General features: G+C 36.0%; 1 long non-coding RNA gene across 1 annotated transcript; it reads left to right on the top strand.

Annotated features, from left to right (window-relative positions):
- Positions 1-1383: 1383 nt before the first annotated feature.
- On the top strand, positions 1384-18971 carry LOC122238398. Its single transcript, XR_006217312.1, has 4 exons — positions 1384-1418; positions 8802-8929; positions 15482-15618; positions 18925-18971. It is a non-coding gene; the product is annotated as an uncharacterized LOC122238398 (long non-coding RNA).
- The last annotated feature ends 996 nt before the right edge of the window (positions 18972-19967 follow it).

Raw genomic sequence — 19967 nt, 5'->3', positions numbered from 1 at the left:
TTCCAACAATATTTCAAAATTTTGATGCAAGTATACCATGGGGAATAGCAGACAACACTATAAAAAACAATGAACAATCCTGATATTCCATAACAGAAATTTTTATCAAGTGTTCTATACAAGGGAGGGATAGTAGATAAGCAGAAACAGTTAACTTCTGAAGGTTTTCAGTTGTTGAACAACTTAAAAGCAAAAACAGTAATTGTAAATTAACATTAATAATCATGAATTCTCATTCTCGCCTTCAGTGTGGTGACATTTCAAACTTTTAGGACATATTTTTAATTTTTGGTGTTTGGTCACGCATGCCTTTCATAGTCATTGACAAGTATAAATAAGCCTTTGAAGTAATGAAATATCCTGTTATAGGAATAATAGTGATATAGCTTCAGAATAATTTAACTCCCTTGAACCAGAAGGTCAAATATTTTACATTTAATCCTTTAAATTGAGTTTCATGCCATTTATTCAGATTTTGACAAGGTCTTATAGTGCAAGTTTCTATATACTCCATGTGAATATTGAATATTTTTGGAGGTTGCTGAAGACTACAAAATGTTCACTACTATTATGTTCAACAGGGGAAAATAACAAATAACCCAGCATTAGTGAGTTCATTAATCTCCAGAAATATTTATGTGATATTTAAAAACAGATTTCAGTTTGCAAGGCAGATTCTTCATACAAAGTGTATTAAGTCCTACTTCAAATACTTTGATAAAATCTGTGAAATGAACCACAAAAAATGTCTACTGTGCTCTTGCCATATATCAAACTCATTGCTAGACATTGAGTGTACAACAGTGGGCTTAGCATTCGAAATCTCTGTCTTCACAATGCTGAAATATACAGGATGTCCAAAGAATTGGGATGTGATCAGGGGTGGTTAAATAATTAGATAGCTATTTTACAAATTTAATTATAAAGTGTATAAAACAACGCAAATGAATTCAAACTGGTGGGTTGCTTTTGCATAACCATTCTAGGGAAAACTTTGTAAAACCTATATCAAATACTAATTACTTATTTTGAATAATTAAGATAGCGTTTATTATTTGAATAATGCTCAACTCAAAACCGTCAGCCTGCGATTTTAGATTTAAAAAAATCTATGTACCATGAACTATTGAAGTTTTTATTTTGGCATATTTCCACCAGGGGGCACTAGCCCTTTCTAAGTTGTAAATGTGCCAATCTGACAAATATTTATCTACAAATAATAATTTGTTAGTCTAAAAGTTAACCTTTTTAAAAAAAAATGTTTATTTTTTAGAAAGAGAGAAAGAGAGCAGGGGAGAGGCAAAGAGAGAGAGGTGGACAGAGGATCCGAAGCGGGCTCTGCCCTGACAGCAGGACCCGGATGTGGAGCTTGAATTCATGAACCTTGAGATCACGAGCTGAAGTCCCACGCTTAACCGGTGAGTCACCCAGGGGCCCCTAAAAGTTAAGCTTTTGAACAAAAATACAGTGTTTTATTCCAGCATATTTACCTCTAAAATTTAGGCAGGCCATTTGATTTAAAAATGCCCTTTATGATATCAGCATTTAGACTGCTTCACTTTATTTAATCAACAACTAAAATTCATACTCTTGTGCCAAAAGGATTTAATTAATTATCCTTTGAATAGCAAAGAAAATATTTTCCTTAATTGAAATTAGTGGATTAAGTAATTGTTAAAGTAAAAACCATAAATCCTAATTCAAATGGATCAAAAGAATTTAGGGATTTTATTGAGATAGAATATATGTGAAAAAAACCCTATATTTTTTGTAGTCTATTCATGAGGCCTTACAGTCTGTTAGTTCCATTAGTATGTCAAAATTCTGGTATATATTATTGTAAGTTATTTGTATGATTACAGGAATTAAATGCTTTCTCACCCTAAGATATATAGTGTTAGTATCTATAGCTCCTAGAATTAAAAGTATTCCCTACATTTAAAAGAGTTGATTTTCAGGTTGCATTTGGTTTTCTATTTTTATACCTATAAGAAAAAATGTGTAAATACATTTTCATGAAACAATCCATCTGAAACATTAGTTTATTTATAAGTGTAATTGGAAAGAAAGGTTGCTATTTTTGTAATTTTAATGAAAGATTATCAAGGTACACTACAAAAGTAACAAATAACAGCAGATATCACTGTCTAAAGTGCAGATAATTACATTGCTTGAAAGATCCATCTTAAGATAATAAGTAAGAAAGCAGAAGTCTACAGCTTAGATCAAGAGAAAGCATTGCTCACAGTGTTAATCTCTTAAACACTTAAAAGCCTCTATCACTTAAATGACAAATCAGTTATAGGGTCCTCTGTAAATCACTAGGCTGATAACCCTTTTGATTTCTTAATCTTGGTAACACTGCTGTAACTGTAGGTATAAGATTAACATGGCCTTACAAGTTTCAAAACTTAATCAAAAAAACAACGGCTTATTGAGCATCTGAAAGACACCCAGATAATTCCACTATGATAGAATTTGAACGTTAAACTCCTCCCAGTCAGACCCTACTCTCTCATTATTGTTTTGTATCAAATATCAACTTTCCTTTTAAACAATGTCAAAAAAACACACATACAAAAACTTTCTTGTTCATTCAAACAAGCAGTTATAATTTATTTTAAAGGGGTATAAACATATGTTTTTTCATATATTTTACATGGACAAGAACAGGGAAGGAGAAAGAAGGTGGAACATGGTTACAAATTACTGTAAGTGTAGGTTAGTGGTTTCAGAGTACATTTTCTATTTACTCATATGTTCCACATTTTTGAAAGCTCATTGTGTGACAAGTACTATGCCGTGCACTGAAGATACGGAAAATAAGACAGTATGTGCCGGTCTCTCAGCAGAGTGTTAGCAAAAGATTCAAGGGGAGAGTCTATGATGATTTCCCTTCTTTGAAAGTGGATATTCCAAACAATAAATGTGTGTTTCAGTGGAATGCTATGCATTGTCTACATCGAGCATAGCCTGCAGGCCACATGATTCTACCCTGTGCGTTGTCTTGAGCAATTTTGTGACTCTAAATTGGAGGTGACTAGTTGACGTGTAGATTACGTCCCATCTGGTGGAGGTCCAAATGACTTCGTACTTCCAAATTCTTCCTTACCCTCATCCCCATGGCAAAACCATTTTCGCCTGTTTGTACATTTATTTCAACATATCTTTATGCTCTCTATAATTTGTTAAAACTTTTGTGAGCTGGTATAATATATATGTTTGCCAGCTCTGGTATCCTCATGAATGAAATAAAAAAATCTTTAACACAGATTCATTTGTCTATCTGTATGACAGTCACAGTTTTGCCTCATTTTTGAAAATTGTCTTTTAACTTGATACATAGGAGAGTTTGGATCTCAGAAGTTTCCTGGTAGCAGGCACCTGAATTCATGAGAGCAGATGACATCTCCCAGGGAAAGTGGATATAGAAGGAAGAAAAGGATGAATCCTGAATCTTGAGGAAGGCTACAATTTAAGAAGCAAGGTTTCAGAAGGATTCCCTTATATCAAACTTTTTTTTTTCATTTAAATTCTATTAATGCAATTTTTATTTCTCAGTTCAGATTAAGGTTTTTATTGTTATAGGAATTTAGGTTATAGGAATATAGGAATATAGGTTTTACATTGTTATACGAATTTAGAATTCCATATTTTAAAGCTAAATTTGTAAACTAGAGCACATCAAAGATAGTGGTTTTCAATTGCCAACCTTGTAATTATATGTGAGATTTCAAAAACCTCATGACTTGGGGTGCCTGGGTGGCTCACTCGGTTAAGCATCCAACTTCAGCTCAGGTCATGATATCATGGGTCTTGAGCTCAAGCCCCATGTCGGGTTCTGTGCTGATAGCTCGGAGCCTGGAACCTGCTTCAGATTCTGTGTCTCCCTCTCTCTCTGCCTATCTCTCTCTGACCCTCTCCTGCTTACACTCTGTCTCTCTTTCTCTCTCTCTCAAAAATAAATGAACATTAAAAAAATAAAATAAAAGGCTCATGACTTGATTCCATCCCTGGAGATTTTGATTTAACTGATTTAGGGTGGGGCCTGGGATATTTATAAAGGTTTCCTGGTAATGTACAGCCAAGGTTGAGAAACACTGATCTAGAAAGGGAGGGTGAGGATGGTAAGGATAATGAGGAAGTGATAGAGAGGATGCTTTAAGGAGGTAAGGAGAGGTATGGAAGAAGTTAGTCTATAAGAAAGAAAATCCAAGGAAATAGAGCTGTTTAAAAATGTTTAAATGGTTGTCAGATAATGTTCAATTTTGCTCCATACATAGAGAAATAGGACATTAAATAGAGACAGTTAGGCTTCCACTCAGAGAGAAACTTAAAAATTTTAAATGTATTGAAATAGTATATAGACTGCTTTGCAAAATAGCTAAGTCAACACATAGGCATTCGAGGACGTCCAGCATAGTTATTTCTCGGACACAATATCGTAAATGTGTCCAAATCAGTCATCTTTTTCAAAAACAAACATTGACTATCGTAAAGATTGGCACTTGAAAGGAACTGGAGAAGTCCCATTGAATATATTCATTATCTGGGGGATTTAATACCTACCTCATGTTCTACATCCTAATCATGACAAATCTAGTGCTATCAACTTTCTCTTTCTCAAGGTCAAGATAAGGTCATTTTCATAACATGCAAGTATCTCTGTCAGACATGGGTCACTGGTTTGAATAAGGACTTTACAGACATGTGGCAGAGTAGAAGGACACTAAGAAGAACATTCAGAAATTTTCAAAAGCATAGAAGTTATGTTGGGGGCACATAACTTATGGCAAAGAGATATGCATGTAGCTTTTTGGTTCTGTGGGAATCTACAGCAAGATAACAACAAAAAAAGACGAAGAATTTAAAAATAGCTTACAGCACATCAAAAAATATGAACTACCTTGAAGAGATGCCTAGGTGGCTCAGTCGGTTGGGTATCAGACTTTAGCTCAAGTCATGATCTCGAGGTCTGTGAGTTCAGCCCCATGTCAGACTCTATACTGGCAGCTCAGAGCCTGGAGCCTGCTTCGGATTCTGTGTCTCCCTCTCTCTTTCTCTGCCACTCTCCCCCACTCTCACTCTACCTCTCTCACTCTTTCTTTCAAAAATAAATAAACATCAAAACAAACAAACAAGCATGAACTACCTTGGGAAGGCAGGCAGTGGGGACAGGGTTGTGTGGCATGGCTTGAATCAAAAGCTCTAGAGACAACGACAAGGATATCTTCTGCTCTGAATATTTCCTAAGAGTATGAAGTGGAAAGTCTTGTTGGTTTACAAAACAGTTTCTTTAGTCACACCTGCTGCTCAAATCCTAATCACTGTGAGTTTTGCTTCCCGCAAAATAAAAGACTATGATACCTGTATACTTGCTGCACAAAATTTTACTTTCTTGTCTTTATTTATTATAAGCTATCAATCTCTTAAATGTCTGCTTTATTAAAGGAGTACTCCAAAAATGACATTTTAGGGGCGTCTGGATGGCTCAGTCAGTTAAGCATCCGACTTTGACTCAGGTCACGATCTCGAGGTCCGTGAGTTCAAGCCCCCCGTGGGGCTCTGGGCTAATGGCTCGGAGCCTGGAGCCTGCTTCCGATTCTGTGTCTCCCTCTCTCTCTCTGCCCCTCTCCCGTTCATGCTCTGTCTCTCTCTGTCTCAAAAATAAATAAACGTTAAAAAATTTTTTTAAATGACATTTTAAAGTAAATTTCAAATATACAATTAATTATTACTAACTATAGTCACCATGCAGTAAATTAGATCTCCAGATTTGTATACTTTGACCAACATCCCCCTGTTTGCTCCTCCTTTCAGCCACTGATAACTATCTTTCTACTCTCTTGTTCTAGGAGTCCAATTTCTTTAGATTCTACTTATGAGTGAGATCACAGAGTATTTGTTTTTCTGTGCCTGGCTTATTTCACTTAGAACGATGTCCTCTTGGTTCATCTACATTGTTGCAAATAGGATTTTCTTCCTTTTTAAAACTGAGTAAGACTCCCTTGTATATTTTCCTGATCCATTTTTCCCAATGGGCATTTGGATTGTTCCCAAACCTTGGCTATTGTGAATAATCCTGCAGTGAACATGAGAGTGCAGGTTTTCTTCAAGTTCCTGATTTCATTTCCTTTGAATATATGCCCTGAAGTGGGATTACTGAATCACATGGTTCTATTTTTAAAAAAGAAAATGGGGGTGCCTGGGTGGCTCAGTTGGTTGAGCGTCTAACTTCGGCTCAGGTCATGATCTCATAGGAGTTTGAGCCCACACTGGGCTCGCTGCTGTCAGCACAGAGCTGACTTCGGATTCCCTGTCCCTGTGTCTCTGCCCCTCCCCCAGTCGTGCTCGGGCTGATGGCTCAGAGCCTGGAGCCTGCTTCCGAGTCTGTGTCTCCCTCTCTCTCTGCCCCTCCCCCATTCATGCTCTGTCTCTCTCTGTCTCAAAAATAAATAAACATTAAACAAAAATTAAAAAAAAAAACAAAAAATAAGATAATGAGTAAAAAAAAATAATGAGAAAATTCATAGTAAAGGAGGCAGAGAGTAGAGTGGTGGTTGCAGGGATTGGAGAAGGGAAAATGGGGAGTTATTGTTCGATATTTCTGTTTTGCGGGTTAAAAAGAGCTGTGTGATGTGTGATAGTTGTGCTACAACAATGTGAATTTACTTAATGCTATTGCACACTTAGCAATGGTTAAGATGGAAGATTTTACATTGTGTGTATTTTATCACACCTAAAATAAGTAATGATAAAATAATTTTTAATTTAACTTAAAATTAAACTAAGCAATGATAAAATAGAGCAGAATTTTTAGTCCTCCTTCATAATTTGTTTCTGATTTTGTATTTATATAAACATTTTAGAGATTATTTTTTAAATTTTACTTGTCTGAATACCCGAAAATAACCTTTGTACTTTTTTGTAATACTTTTTCTAGTCTGTTTTTCTTAATTGAACATTGTGGGTTATTTTCTTTACAAAATCAGGTTTTGTAGTTAAATGCCGGTGCTTACTGAGCTGTGTTCAGTTGAGAGCAACTAACAAGATTTATGCTCAGTCCAGAGTAAAACTTACTAGACCAGCATTCTGATCTTGGTATCTATTTGGCTTTAGTTTAAGAAAATGTAAATTCAACTCTACTTCATTCACTTTAGCAAGAAAGACAGACCTATTACATATTTAAGTTCTCTCTCTTTTCCATTAAAGGATATGGTTAATAAGAAAAATGAAATTGTTGCTGAAATAAAACATTATTAAGCCAGCTTCTCTCTTGAATAGAGTCACTCATAATTTTATTATACTTATTATACTGTCAGTTGGTTCAAGTATTATGTGATGCTGATATTAATCTTTTGATGCTATTTCTATACAGAAAATATGTATTAACCTTTAGCCACCAGTAATGTATATAGTAGGGCACCTGGGTAGCTAGGTTGGTTAAGCGTCCAACTCTTGATTGAGGCTCAGATCATGATCTCACGGTTCATGGGTTTGAGCCCAGGGTCAGGCTTTGGGAGCTAACAGCATGGAGCCTGCTTGGGATTCTTTCTCTCCCTCTCTGCCCCTCTCTCTCTCTCTCTCTCTTAAAATAAACAAATATTAAAAAAAGTATATAAAACAGAAAAATGAATAATCCTTTCTTCCTCTTTCCCTCCTTCCCTGTTTCCTATATAATCTTCCTTCTTCCCTCCACCTTTCGTCTCTTCTTCCCCTCCTTCCCTCCATGCTTTTGGAAATATCTTCATTCTTTCCATCACTTTGCCTTATTCCCTCATTCTCTTCTCTCCTTTAATTTCTATTTTTCTTCTTTTATGTCTTTGGCTTGACTTAGAACAACTCTACAAAAAGAGTCCAGTCACCCTGAAGGCAACTTTCCTTAACTGAAATATACCTATCAATAAAAAGAAGAAAACATTTATATTATGGATAGCTCCTTTCTGAACTATCTTCCTTATTTTTATCTTCCTTGATATCTTTATTATATAGAGAATTACATCTACTATCTTAAAACTCTCCTTATTTACAAATTTCCAGTATATAACACATTGCTTGTTCATTCCTCCCTAATTTGAAAGGCTTTCAATCCCATTCTTTTTTCCTAACTGGTATTTTCCTGACACTTCTTCCCCCATTCCTTCCCCAAAGCTTTCTTTTTTGTTTTCATTCTTTTAAATAAACTCACAAATTCAACTTTAATTTATAAGCAAGTAGTTTATAATTTAGCATCTCCTGATAATTTGTGCCTACCCCAAGCATGTATTTTTAATTAGGACAAATTGACCTTTGCATTACTCTTTATCTTTCCCCTTCCATGGAGAAGCAGAATATTACTAATCTTTCTGAGTCTGTTTCCTCATTTATAAAATAGAAAGAGTAGTAGTACCTGCCTCCTAAGATTCTTGAAAATCAAATGAAATACTGCATTTATAACACTTTTAAAAGTACCTGGCACAGAGTGAAATCTTCAGTACATGATACCTGGTATTGTTGGGTTGTAGACATCAGTTATCCTCGTGTGGATTCCTTATTACCTTTGGCCTAGATTATGAAAGTATTTTTCTAAATGTATTTATTTTTTCAGGTCTGATTACTGATTTATTAATCATTGTATTTTAAAAATAATCTTCTAAAATATCATTTTTATCATTTTACTACACTCCTCAAAAAGTGCAAAAAAGTACTGAGTATTCCTGATGTTTTCAAATATTACATAAACATTCTTTCCTGACAATTCTGAACTTAATGTTTGCTTCCCCCTCAAATTTGAATATATGTCTCTCTCCCTCTTCCCCAAGTGCTTGCACTGAAGAAGGGCCATGTGAAACATAGCAAGAAGCTGGCCATTTGCATCCTAAAAAGAGGACTCTCATCAGGAACCAAATTCCCTGGCACCTTGATCTTGGACTTCTCAGCCTCCAAAACTGTGAGAAAATAAATTTCTGTTGTTTAAGCTACCCAGTTTGTGGTATTTTGTATGTCAATCTGAGCAAGCTAAGACATTGACCAGAGTGATATTTCCTGAATTTTAATTTTCCAGCATGAGAAATTCTCAAATATCTATATTTGATCTTTGAAACTTTTCTGTACTTTTGAATTGCATTTCATAGTAAGTCACTTCCATTGAGATTAATTATTAAAATAGGAACCAGTTGTTGGGAGGAGAAAAATGGAGATAAAATATGACACAGAGTAGAATAGACACTGTGTTCTTTTGCAAGGGAGCCATGAGAGTAATCAAAAAAAAAGCTTGGGCTGTCTCTGGAACTACATTTTTGTCGTTGTTGTTGTTAAGCTCTCACTACTGTTTTATTATTATTTTTATAGAAATATAATTAACATACAATGTTATATTAGTTTCAGGTGTACCACATATTGATTTGACAATTCTGTACATCACTCCATGCTTGCCACGATAAGTGCACTCACCATCTGTCACCATACAATGTTATTATAATATTGTTGACTCTATTCCCTGTGCTGTACTTTTCATCTCCATGAATTATTTATCTTATAACTGGAAGTTTGTATCTCTTAATCTCTTTTTTCTATTTCTTTTCTATTTCCCACCACCCACCTCCCCTCTGGCAAGCATTAGTTTGTTCTCTGACTACATTTTTTAATATTTTAGGAGAGAGACAACAGACCCACCTAAGAATAGCTAATTGGAATGTACTCCAGTAAATTTGCTCATTAATTGACTTAGAACTTGCTAAAACTATGTAATACAGGGTACTAAAAAAAAGGTAGTGATGGAAACTAATAGACCATAACAAAACTTGCATTTATATTGAGAAAAGCAAATTGAATATCATACATTTTAAACTTCAGTGCAGACTTAGTTTGTAAGAAACATCATTTTTTAAAAGAAGAAACACCCTTCAGTTAAACTATGAAACATGCTGTCTTTTCATTTAAAAATTTTATACTTATTGAAAGAGATCTTTTCATCTTAATTTAACATAAATTTTACTATCTGCTTTTGTTCATCCATAAAAAATGAGCAAATAGTTTAAAGTATGACTAAATTTCTGACATCCAGAGTCTAAAGCATTTTTCAAGTCATCAGCAATGTTTATGATTTTTCTCACCATTTGATCTGATTTGTCATCAGATGCATTGGTGACACAGCAGTTCCTTTAAAATTCCATAAGCCAATTAAATTATTAGTAGCGTGTTTCTAAGCAAAATTTGTAATTATGTATAGCTAGCCTGCTTTTGACTCCTCTTACATCATATTAATAAACACCCCTGATCACCACATTTCTTATCCCTTCCTCACCACAGTTTGACTCCTAAGGGTCAATAGATTACATCACTATCATTCCTTGGATATTTCTTTTTTTTAATTTTTTTTAACGTTTATTTATTTTTGAGACAGAGAGAGACAGAGCATGAACGGGGGATGGTCAGAGAGAGAGGGAGACACAGAATCCGAAACAGGCTCCAGGCTCTGAGCAGTCAGCACAGAGCCCGATGTGGGGCTCGAACTCACTGACAGTGAGATCGTGACCTGAGCCGAAGTGGGACACTTAACCGACTGAGCCACCCAGGTGCCCCTCCTTGGATATTTTTATAAATTGAAACCCAACAGACAAGATTTGATTCTGGATTACCTGACACTTGAACATGCATTAATAATGAAAAATTGATGAAATTTTTGCCTTTTTGGCACTGATGGTAAAACATTTTCTTTTTTTTTTTTAATTTTTTAAATCTTTATTTTTGAGAGAGAGAGAGAGCAAGGGAGGGGGGGAACAACAGAGAGAGAGGGAGACACAGATCCTAAGCAGGCTCCAGGCTCTGAGCTGTCAGCACAGAGCCTGATGCGGGCTCGAACTCAGGATCCGCGAGTTCAAGACCTGAGTCGGAGTCAGACTTTAAACCGAGTAAGCCACCCAGTGCCCCGAGAGTAAAGCATTTTCAACTATAGGATGCTGTTGATGAAAAGATATGACCCAACTTCATTTAACAAGTTAAAAGTTCAAAAAAAACTGTGTCTGTTTGACTATGAAATTTGGTAGATATCATTGAAAACTTTCTTCCATCTCAAGTCTTTACATCCTTCTCCATCTCTGCTTGTTGTTGCAATTCTAGAAGTGGAAACAATTCCAAGTAGAGAAATCAAAAGGCATCAAATATTTATTCATTTATTTATTTATTTATTTATTTGCTTATTTATTTAAAGTTTATTTTGAGAGAGAGAGCGTTTAAGCAAGGGAAGGACGGAAGGAGAGGGAGAGAGAGAATTGGTAGCAGGCTCCATGTTGTCAGCTCCTAAAGCCCAGTGTGGGGCTAGAACCCATGAACCACGAGATTATAACCTGAACCAAAATCAAGAGTTGGACGCTCAACCAACTGAGCCACCCAGGTACCCCAAAAGGCATTGAATATTTAATTGGAGTACTAGAAAGCAAGAAAGGTAGGAAATAAAAAAGCTTCTGGGTACATATATATCTATAAGAAAGCAAATAGACAGGTCCCTGAAACTGTTAGGAAGAACCTGAGTGGTGCAAGGAAACTCAGGTTAGAGGGGAAACTGTTGGAGGAAAGTTGGGGTGGAATCAGGATACAAAAGGGAAATAGCATTCATTCACCAGGCTATTACATGCTGGGCATTACACAGATGTTTTACACATTTTGCTTATTTAATCCTCACAAAATTCCTATGAGATAGGTATCATTTCCACATTATTATTATGAAACTGAGTCACATTAATTGAGTCACATTATGTAAAAGTAACACGATAACATACCAGAAGTGTCAATACCAGTATTTATGCATAAACTTGCATATTACTCTACTTTGGCCTAGAACATTGTTTCACATCTTATTTTTAGAAGAATACTATCAATTATTTCCAAACACATTTCCATCCCTAACTTCTCTTATTGCATTGATTCTCAAAGAATGAGGCAGGAAAGACAAGAATGGGGCTCAAGCTGGAAATTCTCCTGGACGGAGAGAATACCAAGCATGTCAACCCCTTCCTTTGAGAATGTTTAACAAATACACAATGCATTTTCAACAAAGATAATTATATCCATACTAAAGAAAGAAAATATATATATATAAGATTGTCAAATGCTGTTTTAGGACATCAGTTGCATTTAAGATATCAGTCTAAGGCATGCAATCTATTGCATCATTCAATTAAAAATAAACACTTGTCAAAAGTAGATGAGAAAGGACAGTTTATGGAAGAGATAAATGAAGAAGGGAGTGCATCAGTTTGTACTGTAAACATGACTGACTGACTCACCCTTTACTGACTTGGTTGGGATCAGATAGGAATGGAAAAGGCAAGCTGAAAATAATGACCTAGATGATTATCATCATTTTCACTATCATTATAGCTACATGAATGCTTATTATGGGTCAGGAACTATGCTATTTACTTTATAAACATTAACTTGTTCAATCCTCACAAGAAACTTATTACTAACAGTGAATAACCAAGTATAATGGAAGGATTTATCCAATTAAAAAAAAAAACTCATTTTAAGGCAAAATTCACAGCTTTTAGACATAATAAGTGAAATCTGTTATTATTCCCAAAACACATGATACTGATTACATTAAAATTTTTAGGGAAACTCTCTCTGAGTTAAAAGTCTTTTGATAATGGTTTCATTAATTTGAAATATTTGATTATTAGGTGAAATGTGGGAAGAAAGACACCATGAATTTTAACCCATTTCACTGCAGTTCCATGGGCTGCTCTCCAGTGTCTTGGAGAGAGTGAGAATGCTGGAGGAAGATGTTCTTTAAATGAAGAGGGTTCCATGATCTCCTTGTAGGATTTAATGGAAACCCAAGAAGTTCATGGAAGACTGTGCTAATAACAAAAACCTCTTTCTTCATTTTTCTTGGTCAATTTTTACATATTTTCACACATTTTCGACTAAAAAAGGGAAATATTTTAATACAAGGAAAAATATAAAACATATTCCACTTAAACCTTTGGAAATCAGATTAGACATTCCTCTGTGCTCTGATCTGTTGTAAGTAACGTATTAGGCACTGGGTCAAATTTAAATATTCAAATCATTCCACTTCTGCCTTCAGGAAACTTGTAATCCAGCATTCAGCCCTGGGGCAGCAAGGGATAATAACTGGAGTCCAGGAAGGGCTGTGTGAATTCTACTATCTGTTTACATTATTAGAATCTTATCTTAGTTCCACTGGCTGCACTTTATTTAGCTTAAAATGACTCAGCCCAATTCTGATTTTAATGGTGTGTGTCTAGCACCAGCCATCAATTGTTCTTATTAATCCACAGCTTGGAAGTGAACATTGACATATATGTTGGAAAAATAAACAAGACTTAATGAATGTTTAAATTGAACCATGACCTTGAAGGGCTTGCACAATATTGATAATTTGTCTTTTCAAAGTTAAACATTATCTGAATATAAACCCAAGGATCTGTATATGGAAGAGAACTTCCTATTCCTAAAATACATCATTTGATAGTAACAACGTTTAATAGACACCTACACTAAGTTAATGACAATCATTTGTTTCCTTAGAGATGAGAAGGCTTCCTGGCAGGAATCATTGTTACTATGAAATTAGGTTTCCCTAAATTGTTGTTACTCACTTTTTAATTAGTAGTTGACTCATATTTATTTCATGATAATCTATTATTTCATGAGTTACATGCTCTATCTGATTCTTGGAGACTGCTCTATTAACAGCTTTGAATGCAGTTTCTATCCTTAGTGCCCCAACTTGCCTTCTTACTGAATGCAATAAAGATTTAAAAGTATTCTAAAAGCAAAATTCATGTATCATATTTTTCATGCTATAAGATTCTTCGAACAAAAATCAATTAAGCTCAATAAGCTATTATTGAAAATTGGCCTTGAACTCGGGACTATATCCAGTAGGAGGGTCTAAGTGTAGGAAAGGGTCAAAAGAAATTATTACCAGTTGTAATTTACTCTTTCACTGGAGAGATACAGCATTTCTGTCATATATGTTCACACAGATATGAATTTATATATGATGAGTAGACATACAAAGCACATATGTATACATGTGTATGCATATATATATTCGTACTCTAAGTAATGTATTAGGCACTGTACATATATGTGTCTATATGTTCAACAGTTCAAGGTACTGAAAAAGTTTTTATTCTAAAGTAAAAACTAGGAGTTTTTTTTTTTAATTTTTAATGTACTATATTTTACTTTTTTTTTTTTTTTTTTTTAAATTTTATTTATTTTTGGGACAGAGAGAGTCAGAGCATGAACGGGGGAGGGGCAGAGAGAGAGGGAGACACAGAATCGGAAACGGGCTCCAGGCTCCGAGCCATCAGCCCAGAGCCTGACGCGGGGCTCGAACTCACGGACCGCGAGATCGTGACCTGGCTGAAGTCGGACGCTTAACCGACTGCGCCACCCAGGCGCCCCAATGTACTATATTTTAAAAGGAAGTATCATGCCAAGGTTATAACAACATAACTGTTAACTGCTCATAGAGTCTTCAAAGTTTTATATTTTTAATTTCTTTACTGAAAACATGAATGAAATGCTTTAATTAGAAATTTCATAGAAACGGTTTTTTAACCCAAAATATACAGAAAAGATATTCATATGATCATAGTACTTTCTCTCTTGCTAAATTTTCTCCAAAATAGTTTCGTTGTGTAACTCTAACATTTTCCATGTTGAGTGCTAACATTTCTTATACAAAACTTCTATCAGACTCAGAACACATGAATCATTCATAGCATAGCTAGCTTTCATCCCTTCCTCCCCAAATCAAGATACTGGTGTAGAAATGTAAATTGAAACATGTCCAGGTCAGAAACAGTAAGCTTAAACTAATGATATACTCCTAATGATTTCATTAATCATAGTATTTCCACATTGGAAGAGGCTTTAATCTAGTCCAAGCTCCTGTCCAAAGCCAGAGTCTTTTCCAGAATATGTCATACATATTGCCACGTAGCTTCTGCTTGAACTAACTGCCTCATAAGACAAGCCTTTCTAATAATGGATATCTCAAATTGTTAGGAATTCTTTAAGATCTCTCCTAAAATTTCTGCTTGCTTGTCCTAATCCCACTTTTTTATACATATGCTTTAAATATTTAAAGTCAATAATTATGTTCTCTTCTATGTCTCTTGCACATACTAAATAAATCCTGTATCATAAACTATCCATCATGTGACTTGCTTTACTTATCTCTTCAGGTGTCTTACTTAGTTGCCTTCCCTGGAGCATATTTCAATGGGTTGATGTCTCTTTAATATGGAACATAACTGAATGCCTTGGTTTAGGCAGAGTATGGCTTCAGATTTCAAAGAAATGATTATTTCCCCTTTTTGGTGCTTGTACTTGTGCAATATAAACTTGCATTGGGTTTTTCATGAATATTTCATATTGCTGATTCTGAGCATGCTTTTTGTCAAATAAAATTCTTTCACATAAATTTATGGTAAGCCCAGATTCTCCCATTTTGTAGTTGAGATGAGAAGCGAACAACGAAGAGAGAACAAAGAACAAGGTGATAGAGTTTAAGAAAGAAGAGTGGCTCACAGCATGTAATGCAGCAGGAGACTGAGGAAGATGAGGCCTGCAGAGGAGGTTTGACCCAGGGAGGTCAGTGCACTCAAGCTTGAGATGGTAACTTCAGTACAAATGAAGTGATATAATACAAATATTAAGAGATTAAGGAATGAATAGAGTAAGTATGAGAAATTCCTTCAAGAATTTGGCATTAGAAAGCAAGGATGGATACAGTTCTGAGAAAAAAAAATTGCTCTTGTGGTTTGTTTTTGTTTTGTTTTGCTTTTTCTTAGGACAGAGAAGAAAGGAAACAAGTTTATAGCAATGGAGAAGGAGCTAGGGACTATTCTGCCTTCTTTTCTAGTTATAGTTATTTGTGTGCTGACATTCTCTGTGCAGTGTTATACGCATCTTGAGAGTGGGACTGATTCCCATTCGGCTTCTTAGCACTGTGTCATTCACATAATAGGTGCAACACAGATATTTGTTGAAGTGAATTGTGTCATTTCTCCCAATGGGCATGTTTCTTCAAAGATAGCTGTGAGTAATTCTGCAATCACAGCAGCAACTTTATTTCATTTTCTGGTTTGTTTCTACTTTGGTCCATAAAAAATAAAATAGGAAGTAGAAAGGAGAAAAAAACAATTAAACAAAGAAAAATTATGGAAACATATCAGCAAATTTTTGTATTTTGGTTTTCTTCAGCATCTGAATAATATATAAAGTTGAGAGAAAGGAAAGATCATCAAGGGAATGAAAGTAAATAGACAAGAGAAGAGAAATGGGGACTGAGCCTTGAGACACTCCAATATTAAGAAGTGAAAGAAAGAACAGTTAAAGTACTTTGGAAATGAACAGCCAGCGAGGGAGGAAAACAAAGAGAATTTGATACCCTGAAAGTCAAAAGAAGGTATTCAAAGAGGAGGAAATGATCTCAGTGTCAAGTAACTGTAACTGGGAACTGACAATTACCTTCAAAAACCTAAAGGTCATTGGTGACTTTAAAATAAAGTTTCAAAATATCCAGGTATCACATACCATTGTGACAAAGACTGTGTGTCCTATTTTTCTAGTCACCTTGAGATTGGGCTACTTGTCTCCTATTTTGCTGTTCGGGGACTATACATTAGTATATTCATCAATATTAGTATTTGCATTATTCATGAATCCATTTCCCAAATAATTGATAAACACCTACTGTATAACAGGCACTGCATTAAGCCTTTGAGATACTGCAATGAATAAGGAATGCCTGAGATTTGCTTTCATGGAGCTTATAGTCTATGATGGAAGTGATTCATTTGTTGCCTATCCACATACCGATGTCCTCATATTCTTTGCATATAGTCACAGTCTTCCTTTTTTTTTTTAGCCATTGGACAGCTTTGTGCTACACTCCTTCCAAATCACAAGAATGCTGAATACTTATTATAGCCCATTATGTTAATGCCATTTTTCTGCCAGTGACTAAAGAATGGGCATGTCAGCCACCTATGGCCATGAGACCTGAAGGGAAGTCTGTGGATGGACTTCTGGGAAGGATGCCAGGTTAAAAACATTTTTTTTCAATGCTTATTTATTTTTGAGAGAGACAGAGACAGAGAGAGACAGACTGTGAGCAGGAGAGGGGCAGAGAGAGAGGGAGACTCAGAATTCAAAGCAGACTCCAGGCTCTGAGCTGTCAGCACGGAGCCCAACACAGGGCTTAAACTCACAAACTGTGAGATCATGATCTGAGCTGAAGTCGGATGCTTAACTGACTGAGCTACCCCTGATGCCCAGGTTTTAAAAAGGGATCCGTGAAGGTCAAAGGAGTTTCTTTCTACTTCTGGACTGGTGCCAATGATGGGTTTCAGGACATGCTGTCCCAAAATATAGCATCTTGTCATATTGAATATTTTAAGCTGAAGGAGTTGAGAAAATGGCAGAAGCAAAAAGGTCACTCTGACTCCTCTCCCTCATATGAGAGGTGCCCTTCTTATACCTGGAGAAAAGGGACAACCTATCTCCAAAGATACAAGGATGCCAAGAAGAATCTAAATAGGCCTTGCTAAATTTTCCACAGTTTACTACAATTACCTCAGACTCCTTAACCTATCATGTCTATAGGACTGCCCACTCTTCCTTAAACCTAGTATAAAATACTCAGGTCTATTTCTTCAGATCTTCCTTTCCTTATGAAGGCTTCCATGTCATGCAGAACTTATATTAGATATATTTGTATTTTTTTTGTTGTTAATCCTAGAACTATAAGACTAAATAAAGCATCATAGGAAGGAAAAATAAAAATGGCTACTAAGTGGAAATATGAAAATTAACCTGAAGGTGTCCTGAATACTTATAATATTTTGTTACTTGGGCTACTAAGCTCTTTATATTGTGGCTACTATTTGGATGTGTCAAATACATTCTGATATCAATCAATAAAAGCATTCTTGGTTGGTTGGAGAAGACCTAGGAAGAGTGATGAGGTAAGTGATGAGGTTTTTGGGGGTGATAGTGGGGTTCGTAGGATCCGGAGCCGACGGCCAAGAGAGAATTCTTAAAGACATCTTTGGTGCAAAAAGGTGATTTATTGAAGCATGGGGACAGGAGTGCCAGCATGAAGAGCTGCCCAGGGATCATGAGGAGAGACTAGTTATATACTAAGGGAGTTGGGGAAGGTAAAGTCCAGGGGAAGTTTCTAGGGAGATTTTCACACGCTAAAGAAGATGCCCAGGATACTGGAGGCCTAGTTATTGTCAAGCTAAGCTTGCATTTCCCTCTACCAAAGCATTAGCATTAAGACAGTAAAAGGAGTTCCTAGAGGAATGTTTTACTCTGCCTTCCTCAAGTCTTTGTCAATGGGCTGCAGGCTATAAGGAAATTCAGCTCTATTTGCCATTTCCTTCTGCTTTGTTTCCCACATCACTACAGGGGGGTGATGGAGACTTCCATTCAGCAGGATTGGGATCGCTATCAGTTAACTATTTGTTTTCCCCCTTTCCTTTGTTCTTGGGCAGCCAGGAGTGCTATCATACTTACCCCATCTGGGGGTGGGAGTGGTGGTGTTTGCAGCCTGTCAGCTTGCCTTATGAACCTGCATCAGTAAGGGGAAAGAAAATGAACCGAAAAAATAAAGTTAAATATCATATATTTGGTATATTGGAGGAAAGGTGAATGAAGCAAAACAAGACAAGATAGCAAAACCAGTTTTGAAAGCAAATGACGAGTACGAATCATTTATGATGAGAAGAAAAACTAGTAAAAACAAGATAAAAGGGGCCAGCCAAATGTCCAAGGCTGGATATTCCCCTTGCATACTTTTGGCTTCTGTAATCTTGCTTGCCTCCTGCGTCCACCAACAGCCTGGATAGCACCACTGATAAGTGTCCCCTCCCTTTTTCTTTTGTCTCTCAGCTCTCTACCATCCCAGCCATAACAGGAGGCAGATACCAAGGTTTCAGGCTCAGCCTTTGGAGGTGACTCTGCTGGGGTGGCACCCATGTGCAATAAACAGTCTTTTCTGATTCCCTGAGTGTGTGTGGCTTGTCCTTCCTGAGCGCTGAGTATTTGCTGTAACAATGACAGCAAATTTATGTAACAAACCTGCTGGTCATCTTTCCTCAAAGAAGGAATCATATATCGAAGATAGCACACAAGCAGACTCCATTTGGATAATGAATTCTAATATTAACCTAGAAATATAAAGATTGGATGAAAGAGATTGTTAAATAACAAAAGTGACCAAGAGCTACCAAATACATTCATTTACAAAGTTTTTTTTTGAAGCATATATTGTTAGGAAAAATCTGTTATAAGATGGCCGACAGGACTGATAAGGAAATTCTGGGATTTCCTTCCCACTCTGCTTACCACAGGTGCCAAATTACTACTAATGAGGGATGTGGAAGTAACAGACTATACATTGTCCCCTCTGTTGATGCTCTGGGCTCAGATCTCTGGAGAATGATCTCCTCTGGGCCCACCGGTGTAAAATGAACCTCCTTCCTTCCAAGATCTCCAAGTGTCGCTTAATTCTTCTGCCAGGTGATCCAGATCAGTTTCCGTAACATTATGACTTAGTGTAACTTTAAAAGCTAGTTTAAATGGTAAGTTCATGCAATTGTCTTCGGCCTAGTTAAGTTAGAGCACAGAGGAATGTTAATTCAAAATTAACCTCGGAAAATTCGATCTTGGACTTGTAAGGCAGAGTAAATACATTGGGGAAAGGCACATGCCATAAGTAAGTACACATCAAGAAGGAAAAAGGAAATGTAAAGAGGAAGAGGGAGAACAGCAAGATAAAGGAATGCTGAAGACAACTACAAATTTAAAAACATTATTTTCTCAGGTCCTTATGATCACCTTCAAAGATAAGGTAGCCCAGATTGAGACCTTTCTCATGGGAACTGATTTTTCTATCTTTAAAATACTATTCAAGTTCTAGTTTACGTCTCACA

This window comes from Panthera tigris, chromosome B2 (assembly GCF_018350195.1).
Source record: "Panthera tigris isolate Pti1 chromosome B2, P.tigris_Pti1_mat1.1, whole genome shotgun sequence".
Lineage (NCBI taxonomy): Eukaryota > Metazoa > Chordata > Mammalia > Carnivora > Felidae > Panthera > Panthera tigris.
The sequence above is the reverse complement of the archived record's forward strand: the minus strand, read 5'-3'. Positions and strand labels throughout refer to the sequence as shown.